The following is a 20,951-nucleotide window of genomic DNA, read 5'->3' as shown; positions in this document are numbered from 1 at the left end:
AATTTTGTAAGTTTCCTCCCCTCTTCTGTATGCAGTGTTTATTCTCCTGCCCCCTGCTCTGACATTCTCTGGCTTTTCAAATCTTAGTTCCTCCTCTCTCCCCTAGAAAGCTTGGGGGTAACCTCTAGACATGTCCAATGGTCTAATATTACCTGGATCCATTTAAACACCCAGGTCCCAAATCCTAGAAACTATCTCATTAAAACAGTCACATTAGTATTATCACACTGAATGGGAAATGAAGCAAGGCATGCATAATCTCAATATACCATTGGAAGGACGCCAGGGAGATTTGCATGACCATTTCATTCAGCCCTTGTTTTTAGTTTGGAGTCCTATGTTCGTTCGTTCCCCCAGGGATTAGGAAATGTATAATGGGAAGTGTAGAAACCACAATCAGGTTTGGGTCTCAAGTAGTAAAGAAATGAATCCCTGCTTCCTCTTAGGCTCCTGAGTGAAGTAGAAAAAGGAATGAACAGCCTTAGGTGCCAACCCTGAAGCCTCCGCATCATCTCCTCTTTCCAACCTCCCTTCTTTGTTTCCCTGGAAAAGTTTTGTTGCCACACATTGCCAGTCGTTTTCAGGCTCCTCCATATAATTTAATATTTGATGGCAATAAAAGTGCCAAAGAGAAACATTAGACAGTAACACAAAAATGATATATATCCACTTTTGGAAAAAAGTGGTTGAATAATTAATTTGCATACCTGTGGGATAAATGCCAATGCTGGTATGATTCAGAAAGGAATCCGGAACATGTGCTCAGAGTGTGAGTTATAGCACCAGGTTTTCTTGGGGAAGCTACTTAATTGGTCTTGAATGAAGTTTCTTTATTTATAAAATTGGAATAAGATTTATTTACCCTAGTTCAACGAAAGGTTATAGAACTATATGAAATTAAAGCTACAAGTTTTGGGGGGTTGAGGGCTTGCCTAATATATTCCTCACAGTGTCTAGGGGAAAATCTCATGAGGAAAAGTTCTTTTCACTGTTCAGAGTAGAGGGTACCAAGCACAGTGACACCCTCAGAACAGACAGAAAGGGATACAAAAGGATACAAAACTAGATTCAAAGGGGTACATGAGCCTCCATGTTATAGCAGCATTTTCAATAATAGCCAAACTCTGGAAAAAGCCAAATGTCCAAAGATGTGGTATATATACACAATGGAATATTACTCAGCCATCAAAAGAATGAAATCTTGGGGCGCCTGGGTGGCTCAGTCGGTTAAGCGGCCGACTTTGGCTTAGGTCATGATCTCGCGGTCCGTGGGTTCAAGCCCCGTGTCGGGCTCTGTGTTGACAGCTCAGAGCCTGGAGCCTGTTTCAGATTCTGTGTCTCCCTCTCTCTGACCCTCCCCTGTTCATGCTCTGTCTCTCCCTGTCTCAAAACTAAATAAAAACGTTAAAAAAAATTAAAAAAAAAAAAGAATGAAATCTTGCCATTTGCAAAGACATGGATGGAGGTAGAATGTATTATGCTAAGTGAAATAAGTCAATCAGAGAAAGTCAAATACCACAAGATTTCACTCATACATGGAGTTTCACAATGGGGAGTGGGGAAAAAGAGAGAAACAAACCATAAGAGACTTTTCATGATAGAGAACAAACTGAGGGTTGATGGAAGGAGGCTGGTGGGGGATGGGCTAAACGGGTGATGGGCATTAAGGAGGGCATTTGTTATGATGAGCACTGGGTGTTGTATATAAGTGATGAATCACTGAATTCTACTGCTGAAACCAATATTGCAGGGTATGTTAAATAACTAGAATGAAAATAAATATTAAAAAAAAGAAAATAAATAAATCATACAGAGATAGAAGCATTTAGAATGACCACAATGTCAATGTGTTCTAAGAGATGAAGATAATAGACAAGGGGGGGACAGTCACAGACTATTAGCATCCACAATAAATGAAAAAGATGGCTTCTCATGGTGATAAGTGCTATGCAGGAAACAAAATTGTCTGATGAAGTGATCTCGCCTTCATAGGAATAAATAGGGACTTGCAGGCCATTTCAAGGTTTGGATTTGATTCTAAAAAAAGCCACTGGAGGGACGTGAGTAACATTTTCTGACAGATATTATTTTTAAAAAGATCAATTTAATGTATTATGCTAAATTTAAGGCAAAAGTGTCTTGAACAACACAAGTTATGAAGAAATAATTCTGTTTGGATCTGAAAAACGATGATCCATACAAAACATGTGGGGTAACAAGTGAGGTATATACGGTAACATCTAGAAACAGCAATCGCTGCCTGGAATACAGTGGTAGTGGTGGAGGAAGAAAAGCAGAAGTGTCCTGAAATGGAGCTAACAAGACAAGGTTGTAGTGACAGGAAGAATTCTAAAAAAAATTCCCCCCTCCCCTACTTCCTGTGCCCTGATTACTCAGTAAAACATTTAACTAAGTCCTACTGTCAAGGGACTTGGGCTTTGAAGGTGGAGTTAAGGTTATACAAGAGTTGACCCAAGAATATACAGACTATCCTGGATTAACCAGATTGGCTCAATTTAATCACATGAACTTTTAAAAGGCCAGAATTTTCTCTGCATGGAGTCTGGCAGAAAAAGCAAGAGATGAGGCAGAAAAGGAGGTCAGAGAGATTCAAAGTCACCTTTGCTGGCTTCAAGGATGGAGGAAGACAGCCTGAGCCAAAGAATACAAGTGGACCCAGATGCTACGAATGGTTGGTGGTCACCAGCTAGGAAAGAAATGGAAACCACAATTCTACGACTGCATGGAGCTGAATGTAGCCAACAACTTAAACTGGGAAGCACAGTCTCCCCCAGGACCTTCAGAAAGGTGTGCGGCTCTCTTGATTTTAGCCCAGTGAGCCTTATGTTGGACTTCTGAGACACAAGATAAACAGCATTGTTTTAAGCTATTAGGTTGCAATTGGTCACAGCAGCAATACGAAACTAATACAGCAATGGAACAGATATTAGATGGGAATAAAGAAAAGAGACATGGCAGGATGACTCAGCTCTTCGGACAGAGAAGGGGAATGGAGGGATCATTTACTGAGATGGGAAAGAATGACATAAGGGCATTTGAAGAGAGGGATAGAAAACAAAACTTTGGTTTTGAACATCTTAAGCCTGTGACATCTCTCATTCATCCAGTTGGAGGTAACAAGGCAGGTAAAAATCGAAATTTGAAGTTTGGAGAAGTGGCCAGCATCAAAGATATAAACTGGCTTTGTGAATGTGTCATGAGCATATAAATGGGGCTACGCACGAGCGCTAGAAGGATACATAGAGTCAGAACGTCTACAGGATTAACATTAACAACATGTAAGGAAAATTAAGAATGTTAGTAAGGAAAGAGGGTTACATACTTTTATGGGTTGAATTATATCCCCAGAACATGTGAATGTGACCATAACTGAGGATAGGATCTTTAGAGACATAAAGAAGTTAAAATGAATCCTTTAGGGTGTTCCCTCAACCAAAATGACTGCTGTCCTTATTAAAAGTAAAATTTGGACAGAGACGTGCACAGCAGGAGAACATCACTGAAGAATCGGTGTCATGCTTGAGCAAGCCGGGGACACCAAAGATTGCTGGAAAACCACCAGAAGCCAAGGGAGAGCACAGAACGGGTTCTCTCTCGCAGCCTCAGAAGGAACCAGTACCTTGATTTTCAACTTTTAGCCTCCAGAACTGAGCGACAATAAATTTTGGTGTTTAAGCCACCCAGTTTGTGGTCCTTTATTAGAGCAGCCCTAACTAAGTCACACACATAATATTGTGAAATTGACCTGAGGCAGCTATACAGACATGTTTCGAACAGTATGGTTTCCATCTTTGGCATATATAATATTACCACTCATTTCAAAATAAATAAAATAGATGAAAATGTGGCAAGGAAAAATGATCCATTCTAATAATTGCAACAGTCATCATACAATTTTAATTAACCATTTTTTAAGAACCAACAGATACATATAAATTCACTTTGGAGTTAAAGTTTCTTTTATTAGATACTAAAATTGATTGCCATTCAATTGACACAAATTATGATTATTTGAATGTTCATCCTCCATGAAAAATTATGGAAAGAAGGATGCTCAACAGTCTTAGCTATGAACCCACTTCTCCAAGATATTCTTTGTTATTTATTTGAATACTGTTTTATTTAACTTAGACCTGTTAAAAATGTCAAACTGTCAACGTCTCCAGTGGAAGAAATTTAAAACTTGGGCTGCATGTCTATGAACACAGCAGGTATCAAACCCCCTCCAATTTTAAAAGGAGCATGCCTTCTGTTATAAGCAGAAATTTATACATAATGAGGTCCCATGCAAGAAATGTGCTTAAAGTTGACACTATGCATTATAAAAAATTCTCAAGCTCATTAACAACCATAAAAAAGAACCCAAGGAAAAAATACTCTTATAAAACTTAGCACTTGTGAATTTTATCAACAATTTGCAACAAACCTAGAAATAGAAGCTGCCAGCTTAATGTATTATGCTAAATAAAATGTGAACCTACCCAGAGCAATGGAAGCTATGAAGAGTCCCGTTCAAGTCTGAAAAGCTATGATTCATAAAAAGCCAGAAAACAACATGACTGGAAAGAGAAAATTAATACAGTGTTATCGCACCCAGGTCCAAGGCATTAAACATCATCTATATGCTGATGATTCCCAATGCTTTCATCTCCAGCTCTGCTCTTCCCACTGAGCTCTAGACGTATCTAGTCAACTACCTACTTCCCATTTCTACTGGGTGTTCATTCACCAGACTTCTCTCTAAGTTTACACATCCAGAAGAGAGCTTTTGTTGTTGTTTTTTTTTTTATTTCTCCCATTATCCCCATTCCATCACTCCCAACCTTTCCTCATCTCTGTAAATGGGACCATCACCAATCTAGTCCTTGAGGACAAAAACGTAGGAGACATTCTGGACCAGTCTCTTTTTCCTATGACCCATGAGCATACATCAGTGAGCATTGGTTCTATTCTCCTGCAATCTATATCTTGAACTCTTCCACTTCTCGTCATCCCCCCTTATGCCACCTAATCCATCATCTCTAGCTTGCATTTCTGCAACAGCATCTTTCTTGGTTTCCCGCCTTCCCTTCTTGCCCCATCCCCCACTGCCTCCAGAATGTTATTTTCCACAGCAGTCGGGGTTTTTCCAATTTTTAATCACATCATTTCAAACCTTTGCTTAGAATGTTCCAATGGTCTTCCCATGAAGTTGTCGTCATCACCATCATCATCATCATCATCATCTCAGTCACAGAGCACCTGTCTACTTCCCTGACTTGGTCTGCTTTCACTATTCCCTCTTTTTCACTAGGCTCCAAACATATGGCATTTTTCTTCCTCAGACCCCTGAAACCATTCCAGTAGCTTGGACCATTCTTTTCCCAGACCCTCACCCGGCTGCCTCCCACTCTTCCTCTGAGCCTTAGCACAAATGATGCTTATCCAGAGAAGGCTCTCTTCAGCTAGTCTTATTTTCTTTTTTAGTTTTTTTAATGCTTTTGTTTAATTTTTGAGAGACAGACAGAGATAGAGTGTGAGTGAGGGAGGGTCAGAGAGAGAGGGAGACATAGAGTCTGAAGCAGGCTCCAGGCTCCGAGCTGCCAGCACAGAGTCCAACATGGTGCTCAAAGTCAAGAACCCTGAGATCATGACCTGAGCCAGAGTTGGATGCTTAACCGCCTGAGCCACCCAGGTGCCCCAAATCTCCTCAGCTACTCTTGACCAGCTGTCCCCTGCTCATTCTTCCTGCCATTGCCCCATGTGTTTTATTTTCTTCATACCATGGATCATGATCTGAAATTATATGTATTGCTTATTTATATTTTATCTTGTTGTTTTTTGTTTTTGTTTTTGTTTTGCTTTTGCCTATCTCCCCCAGTAAGTCACTCTGGTTTAGTTTTTATTTACTTTTCACAAAATATGAAGGGTTGATCCTTTTTGATGAATATTATGAATAGCTGACCTAAGGTTACAGCTATTTTTTTTTTCCTAAAGGACAGGGAAAACGTGTGCTCTTTAAGAGCATGAATTTCTTTCCAAATTAGTAGATCTCAGTTGACCCTCTGTTACGATGACAGTTTTAACTGAGTGAGAATTATTAATCACCCACTGATATCCTAATAAGAGAATGACTTTTCTTGAACTTTTGGGGGAACAATGGTCTCTTTTATCATACTGATAATGGACAAAATTTCAAAACTTATTTTTTGATCTAATACACACTGATAATGCCCAACACTGGCCAGTGAAATAAGAGGAAGGAATGCCTTGTCGTAGGTATGACTGTTTCAAAAGTCCAGGAAGATGTGTCTAGACAAAACCTGGCCTGGACACAGGTGTCCTGAAGTTTGAAGACAACCTCCAAGGGGAGGCTTGAACCTGAGAAACCCCCACCCTCACCCTCAGGGTTGGGATCTTGACCTCACCACCTACTCATAGTAAACTTCTTACACTTGGCCAGACTCTGTTAACCTTTTACCATTACAATTTCTTCCTAACAAAATCACTTTGAGAATCTTTTAACCTCCACAATGACCTCCTTTAAACATGAGGAGAAATTTAGAACTGATTTATGTGACAGCAATTTGGTTTTAGTCCTAGTATTTGTTATGTTGATTTATGATAACAATAGAAGGGCTGATGACAAAGAGTTTTATGGTGAGTTCTGGACACAAAGTTCAACATTAGTTTCCTAGACACTGAGTTCTCCCTAAATGCACACACTGAAATCGGTAGGCCATTCCACTGGAGGGGAGCTGGAGTAATGCCCAGCCAGCCCAAGGAGAGTAATGGCCTTCATATGCAGATCCTAAGCAAAAACCCAGTGCCTTGTTTAGGTTGGGAAGGACAAACATCTTAAGGAAATGACATTCAAAACGATTCAAAATACTAAAGATTTCAAACTGTTTAGTTGAAACGATGTTGAAAATTTTATTTATAGGAATAGCTGAATGTTCCAAAATACCTTAAAAGATAAGCTGGTGATAATCAGATGTGATATTTGCCATAACCCCGTAAGGCACTGTGGAGACCGATAGCGTTCCCATATCAGCGAAGAAAAACATGCCTAGAGAAGTTAAGTGAGTTTCCTGGATTTATAAGTCACTAAATCTTAATGTTGGAGGGCTATCATGATTTTGACTCTCAGCCCAGGGCACCTGTCTCCCAATAAGGCACTTTCCTTCCTCTGCTTATTAAAGCACACCCTTTGGGTTCTAGCTGATGTTCCATAACAATTGAGCAATAGAATATTACCACCATAAATGATGCCTGAATCAATTGGAGCAAAAGATACGTTGGTCATCCAGAGTTCTATGTATCTCAAAGAAGCATGATAAATTCAACTTTTCATTATGAATGACACAGTATAGGTTTGGCTATGCTGTTGCCTTGTGAGCTTTGGCTGCATATGTGGTTACGTAAAACACTCTTAAGAAGCTATCAAAGGAAGCTCCTTTGTCTGCTGAAACAAGAAGACACTTAAGGCAAATAGAGTAGAGGTAGATTGGAATTGGAAGCCAAGAGTTAGGATACAAATGTAGGGTCTCAGTTGGTAGAAAAATTCTCTCCAACAGCAAAATTGGTCAATTCTACCACCTTCAAAGTTTCATTTTAAGCAAGATTTAGGACTATCATTGTTAGCCTGCACTTAGTCATGGAGTCTATGTATTTCAAGATGAGGGACAGAAGCAGAAAGATCTTCACCTGAAGCCCAGAAGGCTGACCTACAGCCTGCATGGTTTCCATAAGGATCAAATATGTGCTTGGTGCTTCATTCTTAAAGGGTCTCATGACTGCCTGTACATCTCACCAATGGTTAATATCAAACTGAATGATAAGTTTCAGAGAAATCTTGTGAAAGTAGAAATTTGAAGAAAAGTGGAAACCACGCAAAAGTAGAAATTTGAAGAAAATGTTTATGGTCTAATACTCCTTGCACATCCCCTCCTGCTTTAGCACTAATCATATAAACACCAGCTTCGTACGGCAAAAGTGCATCTCTTTGTGCACATGGGCCTGTCGCCATGCTACTGAAATAAACTCATTAAGTTACACTGTAAAATGTCTCCAGGCTTCTTTCTAGACTGTCATGTCCAACGATCCCAAAACACTTCTATTTCATACAATGAGTATCAGGATACAATGATAAGGTCTTCTCAAACCCGGAACAGAGGAGGTGGACACCTCGACCAGTTCGTCTTCCTGTGCCCTATCCAGTGCACAGACCCCAGTTATCTAGTGCATCTCAATGACACATCACTCACAAGAACACCCAGTTCTGCTCTGTAATCCTCTACAGGTTCAGTTTCTTCCACCGGACCCCCTTAACAAGCACCACTCCCCTTGCCAGTCTGGCAAACCCTGGCTCTTGTCTAGTTCAAGGGTCAGTTGCAATAAGGAGCTTTCCTTGCTCCTCTCAAAGAAAGGGATCACCTCAGGCTCACGTGCCTCAGGCAGATGTCCCACTGTGACTCTCCCTCCACTGTCTGATAGACATTTATCTCTAACTGCCAGCCCTCTCCAAACTCTGAGCTCTTTGAGGGCAAAGACTGTATCATATTCTTCACTGTGTTCCCAATAGAAATAAGTGATCAAGGAATATCAGACATTAAAAGAAAAAAAAATCCTTTTTATTTGGATTGACATCCCAGTACTAGGTATTCTTTAAGCCTAGATTGTAAGGGAAAGTCACAAAAGGTGGAGACACAGAGCTTTTGACCTAACAGCGTATACATGTGAGAACTCACGATAGGAAATTCGAAATCCCAGAGAAGGGGCACTCTGTTCTAGCATTTAATGGTCTTGACTTCGGGCATTAAGAGATGTGATTTTACAAAATGAGCACTTGAAAGAACTTTTTGTTTGAATATGAATCTTATCTTTCGTTATATTATTACTCATGCCTTCTGAATCAGAAATTTTGTCTTTATAGAAACCAAAATTTTCAGAAGAAATAATTATCTTTTAAAAATAGTATTAAACAATTCAGTATCTCTGAAATATATTTAAACTGCTAATGACCCAAATAAGCAGATTTATGCCAAGGCACACTGAGTCTCAGCTATCCACATTTCGATTCCTTCAAGGTACACGTTATACAGTAAATGCGAATGTGAAGGGAAACTATTCATAGAAAGCATGGCTTTAAAAAGGTCCTGTTGCTTAATAAGACTAAAGTCCTTCCTATTTCTAAAAACAAAAACAAACACAAACAATTTTCAGCTTTCTCTAAGGGTCAATTGACAATCACTTACATTAACTGCCATATTTAATAGAGTCACCGAATTTCCGTCCTGGGTATGGCCTGTTTCCTGAACACATCCTCTTCCCCTCTGAATTCAGTGATGCTATGAATGAAATACACGTGGAGGGTGGTACCAATCTGCTTCTTTGTGACATTTGCTAATAAATTTTTGCCAATGTCAAGTTTTCTTAATCAAAACCCATTTTGCTTCGGAATTGTTTTTATTTTGTCAACATGGCATTCATATAGCAATTATCCTGTTTGAAGTAGCCTGTGTGGATCCCCTCCTCCCTTCCTACAATTATGTAGACATATACGCATGTGTGTGCCTATCTATGCCATTTGTTGAAGCTTAAACTAAAATAATCTTTTTAAAGACCATCTCATTAAAATTTCTCAATGACATTTGTGAAAAATGTAAGCAAACCCTGGTGCTTCCTTCCTAATGATAAGAAAATATCAAGACGACCATGGTACACAGAATCATGGCGTTAAAGTACTGCTAGGAGCTAAGTCTCTAGAGGAACCTGAGGTCCAATCTGGGCATGCAAAAATACCACACCTGACATGTTCTGTATTTAATTTTTATGTACTAATTTGATATTTCTCCTTCTGGCAATGTACTGCTTCAGAACTGAATTAGATACTAGCATGCACACATTTCCCAGAGATAACTATATGTAAACAGCCCAAGGAGCCGGGCTCTGAAGTCTTAGGTCACGTCACCTCGTTCCCACCAGCATCCCTATCCTGCCCAGCCTGGGGAGGACGAGCATGAGGTTAGACCTTAATCTGCGTGTCCATAATAGTCAGCGCCTATCTGTAGCTTAATGTCAACTACGCAGGGTCTCATCACTTTAGCTGCCCCATCTCTTTCTCTACCAACAAGACCCCATCTCTACTTCAGTACATTTATCAATCCTTTGAAAGTCTTGTTCATCTTGGCATCTACAGCGGCTCGCCAGGTTGTACTCGAAACACACATGCATTTATGAAGACCAAAACAAGATGCGTGTCAGTTGAAAAGGTTTGACTGTGTCGATAAGCTTAGAAAATGTCTTGCTTGATGAAGTACCTTTTTCCCATACATTTGTTGTAAAGGACACTGTAATTACGTTGACGTTAAACTCCTTCACACTGTGTGTACAATTACAGTTCTGATTATTTGCATGCCACTCACATTTTTTAGTGAATTTACACTATTATGTAGTGACTATGTTCAACAGATTAAATAAACTACCTTTAATTTACAAAAGTATATCATGATGTCTGGAAGGGTTAAAAATTGCATGTGAGCTATGACTTCTGGCGAGTTTGTAGGACCATGACTTCAAACACAGAAAAGTTCTGTTGATGCTAAAGGTCTACTTTTCCTCTGTACCAAATACCGCTTCCTTTTCTCCTAATGAATTATTTCCATTTCTGTCTACCAAGATTAAGAAACCCAAGCGATACAGTTCATGTGACGCTCTTCTGTTGGCTGACAGGAATACAATGTAGGTAGCCATTTTGGAAAACAATTAGGCATTAACTTATTAAGATGAAATTTGATTCCTGAACATATAATGAAGAAAAACTCTTGGAAAAACGTAAAGCCAGAGACATATACAGGACTGTTCATGGCAGCACTGTTCAAAATAGCAAAAACTCAGAAATAACCCAAATGCCCATCGAGGAAAAATGGATGAATAGTGGTATTATTACAACATTGAATACTCTAAGAGCAGTGAATTCAATGAACTATGGCTGGATACAGCACATAAGTATCTAAATCTGTGTTTCATCGTTTTGTGGGGTGGTGGTAACAGGGGGTTTAAAGTCCAGATCGGGGAGCCAGACCAGGCCTGGCACTAATAGCAGTGCGATCTTGGAAAATTCTGTAACCTCTCTGTCCTCAGTTTCCTCATCTCTAGAGTGAGGGTAATGATACCTGGCTCAGAGAGTCTTTGTAAGAACTCATGAATATAACTATTCACAAGCTATTTGAATGGGCAATGACACTACATATGTGTTTCTCTCACTACTGACACCATTTTGCTAGAACGTATAGTAGAATCTGAACAAAATTTCAGGTATATTTAATGTACATATGCATTAAACAAATGTAGAAGAGAGATCGAATCTACTTCTTACAGCATAACTATATGTGTTATATTCAACAGACTAGTTTAGATATATATTTATTTAACTGGAACAATAACAGTAGCTATTAAACACTGAAGGATAATATTTATTATTATGTGATCTAAGTCCCTTACCAAACAATTAGACACTCTATGAATATAAAGAATTTTGTAGTCCTAATTGGATTAATATTTAAAATATTTTTAAAAATAATGTAAGGTTACTTATCAAATAGACACTTTGGCATGACTATAAATTTTTAAATTAAATACCAAAATTAGAAATGCTGAGATATTGCTCAGATATATATATGAAAAATTCCAAACTGGAGTAAATCTTTGAAGTAATCTACTCAAAACCCTGATTTTCCAAATGAGGAAAAATGAGACATGGAGAAATTAACAAATAACACAAACTATCACACGAGCTGGGGAAAGGACAGTAACTGGAAAACATTATGTTCTGATTGCTAGTTGTTTTTCTGTTTAGTAGGTCATATAAACTCATTTTAAATAAGTATATCTGGGGGGCGCCCGGGTGACACAATTGGTTATGCATCCGACTCCAGCTCAGGTCGCAATCTCATGGTTCGTGAGTTCGAGCCTCGCGTCGGGCTCTGTGCTGACAGCTCAGAGCCTGGAGCCTGCTTCAGATTCTGTTTCCCCCTCTCTCTCTGCCCCTCCCCTGCCGGCGCTCTGTCTCTCTCCCTCTCAAAAATGAATAAAAAACATTAAAAAAATTGTAAATAAATATATCTGATAATACAATAGCTGTGCAAGTTAATAATGAGACAACTGACCTCCTGTCCTATGAACTAGGGTCACGTGGTTGATGGGTCAAGATCCTGGAGGAGGGAGACAGCTTTGCGGGTATCTCCAGGAGGAACTTCCTAGGCGCCAAGTCCAGCCTACCGAAGACCCTGAGGAGGGACTCTTTCTGACGGGCTTGAGGAGCAGGCCTAACCACCTCCCCAACCTCTACCCTCTCCAAACTCACCTCTGCTTTCAACAGATGATGATCAACTCATAGCAGCAATTTCTTACTTCCCTATACTTCAAAATCCGTCTGAGTCTTCAGCCTCCATTCTTTCCTCCTACAGTCAAGACTTTTTCCTCCCTCTCCCTGGGTTCGTGCTCACATTTCAGATGGCTTCCTCTAGGGCCTCGCTTCCTGAGTCAGCCTTACCTTGCCTTTCATTTCCAATCTCGTTCTCTCCATTGGACACTTTTCTCCCTACAAAAATGCTCACTTTTTACAATGAATTCAATGAACTACAGCTGGACACCACACATTAGTATCTGAATCTGTGTTTCATCATTTTGGGAGGTGGTGGGAACAGGGGGTTGTGTGTGTGTGTGTGTGTGTGTGTGTGTGTGTGTGTTGTCAAAATAATTCCACTATGACTTTTGCCAAGCATCCCTCTATTCCTTTCATCCATCCCTATCTTAGTCCACCGCAAAAAGTTTCTATCACTGCCACTCTACAGTGCCGCTTTGTTGAACATGACTAATGGTTTCCTAATTCCCAAGTGTGGCTGTCTTCCTGAGACTCGTAATTTCATATCTGCAGTATATGACTGTTGATGACTCGTCCTTCTTGACACAGTTCACATACCTTGGCCTTGACGTTAATACTATCCTAATTTCTGCCTCTGTGCTATTTCTTTATGCCAATCTTCTTATCCCTGCTTGCTTCCCTTTAAATACAGGCATTCTTCTGGGTTTTGCCGACAAGGACCGATTCTCCTTCACACGTTTTCTTCCATTAATTTTGTCGATCCCCAAAGCATCATCAAGCATATCTATGTGTATCAGCCTTCTGATCCTCTTTTCCCAAATTTTCTATAAAATCCCAGAAATACATTTCCAATCATCTACTACCTCCATGGATAACCAAAGGGTTACTAAAAATCATGTTCATAACACAAATGCTCCTATTTCTAGCTTCCCTATCCTGGTTTATAGCATTACATTCTTCTTGTCATCCAGGCTAAAAACTGTGATGTTAGCTTTGATTCTTCTCTCTTATTTGCTTCCAACATTTATTTCCAAGTTCAAGAGGGTCTATCAAATATGACCCTTCATTTACCTCTAGTGACACCATCTTCATTATTTCTCACTCCTGCAGAGACATTCCAGGGCATTTCTCAGTAGCTGGATCCCTAGTGGCAATTTATTCTCATCCCATCTAACGCCCACAGGGTGCTTGATATCACAGCCCCTAAACGTGATTCATCTTTTGCCATCTATGCTGCCATTTCTTAGCTCATCCATCATTCATTCAGCATTTATGGAGTATGTTTACCGAAATGCATGCTTTGTTAAGAATAATTTTCAAGTGATCACGCAAGAAAACATTTATTGCACAGCTATTATGCTAGGTTCCTTTTTTTTTAGATCAGGAGCACATGAATATGAATATGAATAAAATATGACTCGACCTTAGTTCCTGGGTGTCCTGCAGATTGTGAGCCATTTCCCAAAATGGCAGCCAGGGAGCAGTACTTCCACAAGGGTTCTGGAGAAATAATTCTGGTACATACTGGGTCACAGGTGAACAAGAGTCTTCATTATAGGATTCTCAGAATCATGAGTATGCTGATGGACATTGTAAATTGGGACTACATGTATTTCTGAATTACGAATTTTTGACTAGAAAGATAGTACTATACATATATAATGGGGTCAAGGAGAAGCACCCAGAAAATGGAGGTGGAGCACAGAATCACTAATTTATTATCCCAGACAAAGGTTTCTATCCCTGGGCACATGCAAACAACACAGACTGACAGAGGAGACGTCACTGCCCCCATTTTATGGATGGGAAAACAGATGTCAGTGGAACTTAAGTAATTACAGTAATAGACTACAAAATGATGGCTAATCTATCTCCTAAGTCTGCTAAAAGATTTGCTCCTTTGCTTTGCACATATTTAGCCATTTTACCACCTACCTTGTACCCTTATCTTTTTCTCTGTCCTTCTCTACCTAAACCTGTCAGGTTTTCTTTATCCCATTTATATCTGACCACACCAGGTACTTGGGTTTTGATGTTCATTTCACATCATTTGAAAAACGTTAGGGGCGCCTGGGTGGCGCAGTCGGTTAAGCCTCCGACTTCAGCCATGTCATGATCTCGCGGTCCGTGAGTTCGAGCCCCGCGTCAGGCTCTGGGCCGATGGCTCGGAGCCTGGAGCCTGTTTCCGATTCTGTGTCTCCCTCTCTCTCTGCCCCTCCCCCGTTCATGCTCTGTCTCTCTGTCTCAAAAATAAATTAAAAATAAATAAATAAATAAATAAAAATAAATAAATAAAAAAACAAAAAACGTTGAAAAACGTTAAAGCATCCTCTCCATCAATTACAGCTCGGCAAGTCCCTTATACAAAACCCTTGGGACTAGATGTATTTCTGAATTAAGAATTTTTGACTACAAAGATATTACTATACGTATATAATGGAGTCAAGGAGAAGCACCCAGAATCAGCACACTGAAGTTTCCATAAAAGTATGTGCCAGCACTCGTGTTTACCAGGATTAATAACATGATACATAGCCTCATGTTAGTTTGGGTCATGGTTAGATTCAAAAAGGAAGAAGTTTTTAGTCACTTCTCTTTTTAACACCTCGCTGACATTATGCTGCTTATTGTTTTTAGGAAACCTCGTCACAATACCACATTCACCATACACATATATATGTGTGTATATGTATATACGTATATATGTGTGTATATACATATACACATTTGTATATGCGTATGTATATACACACATATATACATATGCATACACACATATATACATATATACATATACATATGTACATACACATACATATACATATGTATGTATACATATACACACATACACTCATAGACTGTGGAGTTCAGTGATAATGTATGTAATTTGGTAGAAATACTACTGAAGCCTTTCATTCTTTCCATGTTCTGACCATCTGAGTTGTTAACAAAAAAAAAATCTTGATCAGTGGCACAATGCACATCAGTTTTCTTAATAATCAAATCATTCTAGCCTGTTCTAGTTAAAAGAAACATTGCAACTATGACCCAGGCAGAACTTTAGTAATTGGATGAGCCTCCCACATATATTTCACATCATTTGCACCCTCATTTTATCAGTACATTATTTTATCAATTAAGAGTTATTTTTTTGCTAAAAATAAAATAAATTCAGTAAAGTTATTATTGATTAACTGAAAACTACATTATGCTTCTCTCCAACTTCTTGTTAGTAAATATGCATAGCTTTAGGAGATGTTTGAATCCAAGTTAGAATTTTGCAAAATTAATAAGAGAGTCATTGTTTTAAAAAACCAGTATCTTCTTTCTGGAGTTTTCTGGTGTACGGCTTGTATTTATAAGCACTACAACTTAAGAATCTTAAAAATGAAAACCATTCAAAATATATTGTCAATGTACAACCCTTCCCTTGCCTTGTCCTAGCCATAGTCTGAAAGTACAGCTGATTTGTGGTCCTGGTGCGTTATTCATTATTTAGCTTTTTTTTTTTTTTTAATTCTCAAGTTAGTTAATTTACAGTGTCATCTTCCTTTAGAAGTAGAATCCTCCTGGTAGAATTCATCACTTACATAAAACACCCAGTGCTCATTCCAACAAGTGCTTTCCTTAATGCCACTCACCCATTTTCCCCACCCCCCAGCCCCATCAACCCTCAGTTTGTTCTCTGTATTTAAGAGTTTCTTATGGTTTGCTTCCCTCTCTGTTTTCATTATTTAGCTTTTTAAATCTCATGCCCAAGGGTCTCTGCCGATCAGAGCCTGTCTGCACTCTCAATGTGGGTCATAATTAACAGATTTTAAATTTCTGAACTTGTTTCCATGATGGCAGAGGAACTTAGATAAACATTCCAAACAGAAGGTAGAAGCATTTTGGCTTAAGTAGGTATACAAAAATGACACTATTCAGAACATCCCGGTTTCTTCAAGCTGCACAAGGATCTGGGAACCTCCAATTTTTTCACTTAGCTAGAGTCATAACCCTTCTCCACTAACTACTGGTGCCATCTGTTGGTTCTCAAGGAATGGGCATCCAAATTGGTGGCCATTTGGAAATTGCACATAAGAAAGAATTCACATGACTCATCTTCTTGTTTGAACTTTGAAGTTACCACCATAGTACCCTTCTCAACGTCTTACATTTCTACACTGTCTTACAAAGCAGGACTCACTTCTTGCCGGTGCACTTTATTTGGTGGCATAGCTCATTTTCAGTTTATAATCATTGGAATTTGAGGCCAAACATACTTTATATTTATTTTTAAGTACATTTTCAAGAAATGTTTAAAAAATAATGTACCAAATGCATTTTTTTTTAATATTTTTTTAACGTTTATTTATTTTTGAGACAGAGAGAGGCAGAGCATGAACGGGGGAGGGTCAGAGAGAGAGGGAGACACAGAATTGGAAGCAGGCTCCAGGCTCTGGGCCATCATCAGCCCAGAACCCGACGCGGGGCTCGAACTCACGGACCGTGAGACTGTGACCTGAGCTGAAGTCGGACGCTCAACCGACTGAGCCACCCAGGCGCCCCCCAAATGCATTTTAATGTCAACAACAACAAAAAGTTTAATCAATGGGGTGCCTGGGTGGCTAAGTCTGTTAAACGTCCGACTTCAGCTCAGGTCATGATCTCACAGTTTGTGGGTTTGAGCCCCGTGTCAGGCTCTGAGCTAATAGCCTAGAGCCTGAAGCCTACTTGGATTCTGTGTCTCTCTCTATCCTTCCTCCATTTGTGCTCTGTTTCTCTCTGTCTCTCAAAAATAAATAAATGTTAAAAAAATTTTTTAAAGTTTAATCAATGGTATTTTGCATCTCAGAGAGGGAGGCAAACCATAAGAAACTCTTAAATCAGAGAACAAACTGAGGGTCGATGGAGAGGGAGAGGGGAAAATGGGAGATGGGCACTGAGGAGGGCACTTGTTGGGATGAGCACTGGGTATTGTATGCAAGCGATGAATCATGGGAAACTACTGAAACAAAGAGCACACCATATACAGTGTATGTTAGCTAACTTGACAAAAATTATATTAAACAATTTAAAAATATACAGAAATAAATATGAATCTCAAAATCTTTGAAAATAGTAGCTTCTATCATTATTATTGTTATTCTTTCCAAGAGTATTATGTATCACAGGTGTATTGATCGGTTCTTTTTATTTTCTGTAATTCTGATGCTTTGACATCTTGGGGACTTTCAGACCCTAGAGAGACCACTGCTCCCAGGACTAGCCAATTCCTGGAGACAGTGCCTCTCCCTGGAGTGTGCCTTTCATGCGAAAATTAACTAGTCCTGGGTCCACACAGCCTGCAGTCTATTAGGCTGTCTCACTCTCTTGCCTCAATCACCCCAGAGCCGTGAACCAGACAACCTAGGGCAGTTCCTGCACCACAAAGCCCACTGACATTATTCTAGAAGGTAGCCAATCCTACACCTGCTTCCCCTGCCTCCCCTGCTCCTTCCCACAGAAACCACAACAAAGGTTCTTGCCCACATTTACCTGCTGCTCCTTGTGCCTCCTGACAAATCCTGGCCTCTACCTGTAAGGCCCCGCGCTGTGTGGAACAGTTCCTTCGAAACTCTGAATTATGAGTAAGTATCTTTTCCTTGACATGCAACCCCTGATCTGTTGAACTCATCACACCTGGATAATAATAAAACCTACATTTTAAAACTATAGGTCACTGGGTCCATATCTTAATACCTGCGGCTGACTGCATCCCATGTTTGTTCCTGTGACATCACAGCCCCTCTGTATCCGGATCCTGAAGATGCTCTAGTTGCAGGTGACACGCAGCCCGGTGGCTCTGACACCCAACTCCTAGCATTTCCCGATGCCAAAGCCTGCATTTGGGGCTCGAGCTGTAGTAGTCCCGATGTGGCCCCAGGGCAACTGTTTATGGCTACAGAAAACATGACTGTTAGCCAATATCTGGTCCACTTGACCTTGCCTCCTGCCAGAGGGTCAAGTCCAGTTCGATGGCCTGGTGCACTGGCATGCACTCAAGTCCCCATGGATGAATGTGTGCATGCTTGTGTACATACACACATTCGTATATACAGTCACATGTATCTTTCTAAACTAATTCTGCCATAGGTAAACACGTAAAATCAGTATTAAGGAGATTATGTAAAAATAAATATCAAATTTCAGACTACCATATTTGCACTTCTTAGGAAATAATTTTGTGATATAGACACACACGTATACACACACATTAATGGATAATTACTGGTAATTATATTTTAAATTGTATTTAGATTATATTAATTTATATAACACATTAAAAATAAAGATAGTAAATATATTAGTGTATTGAAATTATATTACAAATTTGGGGTTTATTTCATGTGTATGAAGCCTGCTATAGTTGGCTTGTTCCATAACCACCTTTAAGCACCTTCCCATCCCTTATTCCAAAGCCTTTGTGGGTCACACATATAATCTACAAACAAAATATACTCCTTTTAAAATGAAATATTCATCCTCATTTCAAAATAAAACTAAAAACAAATTTGTCAAAGGGAGACTTTAAAATCCAATAGTCTTTAAATAGGAATAACGTGGCCTTAAATGCTGCATTTATATCATCATGCTCACTTAGGGAAAAGAGAACAAAACACCTGTGCCTTCTTACGGATTTGCCAAATGTTACCTAACATAAAATCCTGGTAAGGAATAATGTGACTTGTTCCCCAAGCTCTAAATAAGCTTTAAAATTATGTCTCTTTTTATATTGGAATTTATATTGAATGTATGTTTCCCAAGCAAAGATTTATCGAAAATTAAATGAACTTATTTTCTTACCAACATAAAACATGATGGCTGTATTATTGACTGGGGATAAGAGACTAGCCAGCCTAATATAAAACATCAATAGAAAGCAAATACACCTAACAAGTTTTGTAGTTAATACTGTGATGACCTAAGAAAGACCTGATGAATCCTTTTCTAAAATAGAGTTGTCGGTTGTATTCATGACAGCTCGTAAACAGAACAGTTTTTGTTGATAAGGATTTATTCCAATCATTCCAAATGGCACAATTGCTTGAACTGACCCCATAGTTAAAATGGCTAAAATGATAATATTGCTTATGGCTCTTTTCAGTGCTTTCTAGAAAAACATGGCCTTGACAGAGGCAAAACTCTCCCCACAAAAGCATGGCTCCAAAAGGTTTCCCACATTCATACAATGGCATCTTCTTAAGCATTTATTTATATTTCATCTACTTCCAAACAGAGTTGAGATAGTTATATCAAGGGAGGAAAAAAAAACCCTTAAGGGAGAAAAGCAAACTAGCAAATAACACTGATACCTTTCACATTAACTTCAGAATGATTAAAACAGGTATTCTACTCCAAAACATGTAAGATTTCCACCTCTTAAAACCTTTTCTTTCATTGTTAATATTTTTAGTCTACTACAATTATGTCCTTCAAAGTAACATTAACAAAATGACAAGTTTATTTTTGGCATCATCAGAATAGTTACTGGCAAACTGTCCCCACTGAACACGAATAAAAAACTTAAATCACCCTGTTGGTCTTTGAGAATTTTCCAGTGGAAATACTCCTTCCTCCATACAAGGAATGAGACTTTTGACCTCCAGGCAGACTGCTCTTCATTTTATAGAGGAAAATGTCAAATTAGGAGAAGCACACATTCATGAATTTGCACTGGATTATTTTTACTTCCTTAGAGAAGTAAAGAAGTGAAAAGGGTATGTGACCTTTCATACATGGAAGATTTACTATGTCTTAGGGTGCCAAGGGCCTCTAGGTGAGATCTCTTTGGATCCTCAGAGGAGTCTATTGTTCTTTCTTTTTTTTAGACAAAAACACTAAAGTTTAGAAAGTTTACACGTCTTTGTTTTCAATTTAATTTCATTAATGCTTAACACACCTCTAAATGTGTTTGGCCCAATTCTATGTGATGGGGACACAAAGCAGGAAAGACAAATGGTCCCTGCCTTCAGGAACTTATATTTTTTTAACGTTTATTTATTTTTGAGAGAGAGAGAAAGAGCATTCATGTGAAGCAGAGGAGGGGCAGAGAGAGGGAGACAGAGGATCCAAAGCAAGCTCCGCACTAACAGCAGAGAGCCCAACGCAAGGCTCAAACTCACAACCTGGGAGATCAGGACCCTAGCTGAAGTTGGAGGCAGAACAGACAGAGACACCCGGGCGCCCGAGGATCTTTTATTTTATTAGAAGAGATAGATTAACAATTACATACAGTTTTAAAATTACACATTTGAATAACTTCAGAGAGAAAGTCATTAAGTCACTGTGATCCAGAATAACCGGAGGATTTATTCTAGCAAAGTTTTTTGAGGAGTTAGCATTAAAGCTGATATTTGAAGGAGGAGAGGGTGCACCGGTTTAGAACTAGATGAGTTGGTTCTCTCTTGCTGCAAAATGCTGTATACTCATATGTGTGTGCGCTCAGGTGCACACAGGAATAATATCAGTGAGATTTATAATAGGAATTGGAATTAGGGATGAATGCCAAAAATACCAAAACCAAAAAGAAACCACAAAA

The 20,951-nt window shown here is 39.2% G+C and overlaps 1 protein-coding gene across 1 annotated transcript in view; it reads right to left on the bottom strand.

The window, feature by feature from the left end:
* The window catches only part of CTNND2 (catenin delta 2), a 938,499-nt gene that overhangs the window by 630,661 nt on the left and 286,887 nt on the right, over positions 1-20,951 (bottom strand). The gene's annotated exons all lie outside the window — the stretch shown is intronic.

This window comes from Panthera uncia, assembly GCF_023721935.1.
Source record: "Panthera uncia isolate 11264 chromosome A1 unlocalized genomic scaffold, Puncia_PCG_1.0 HiC_scaffold_17, whole genome shotgun sequence".
Classification (NCBI taxonomy): Eukaryota; Metazoa; Chordata; class Mammalia; order Carnivora; family Felidae; genus Panthera; species Panthera uncia.
The sequence above is the reverse complement of the archived record's forward strand: the minus strand, read 5'-3'. Positions and strand labels throughout refer to the sequence as shown.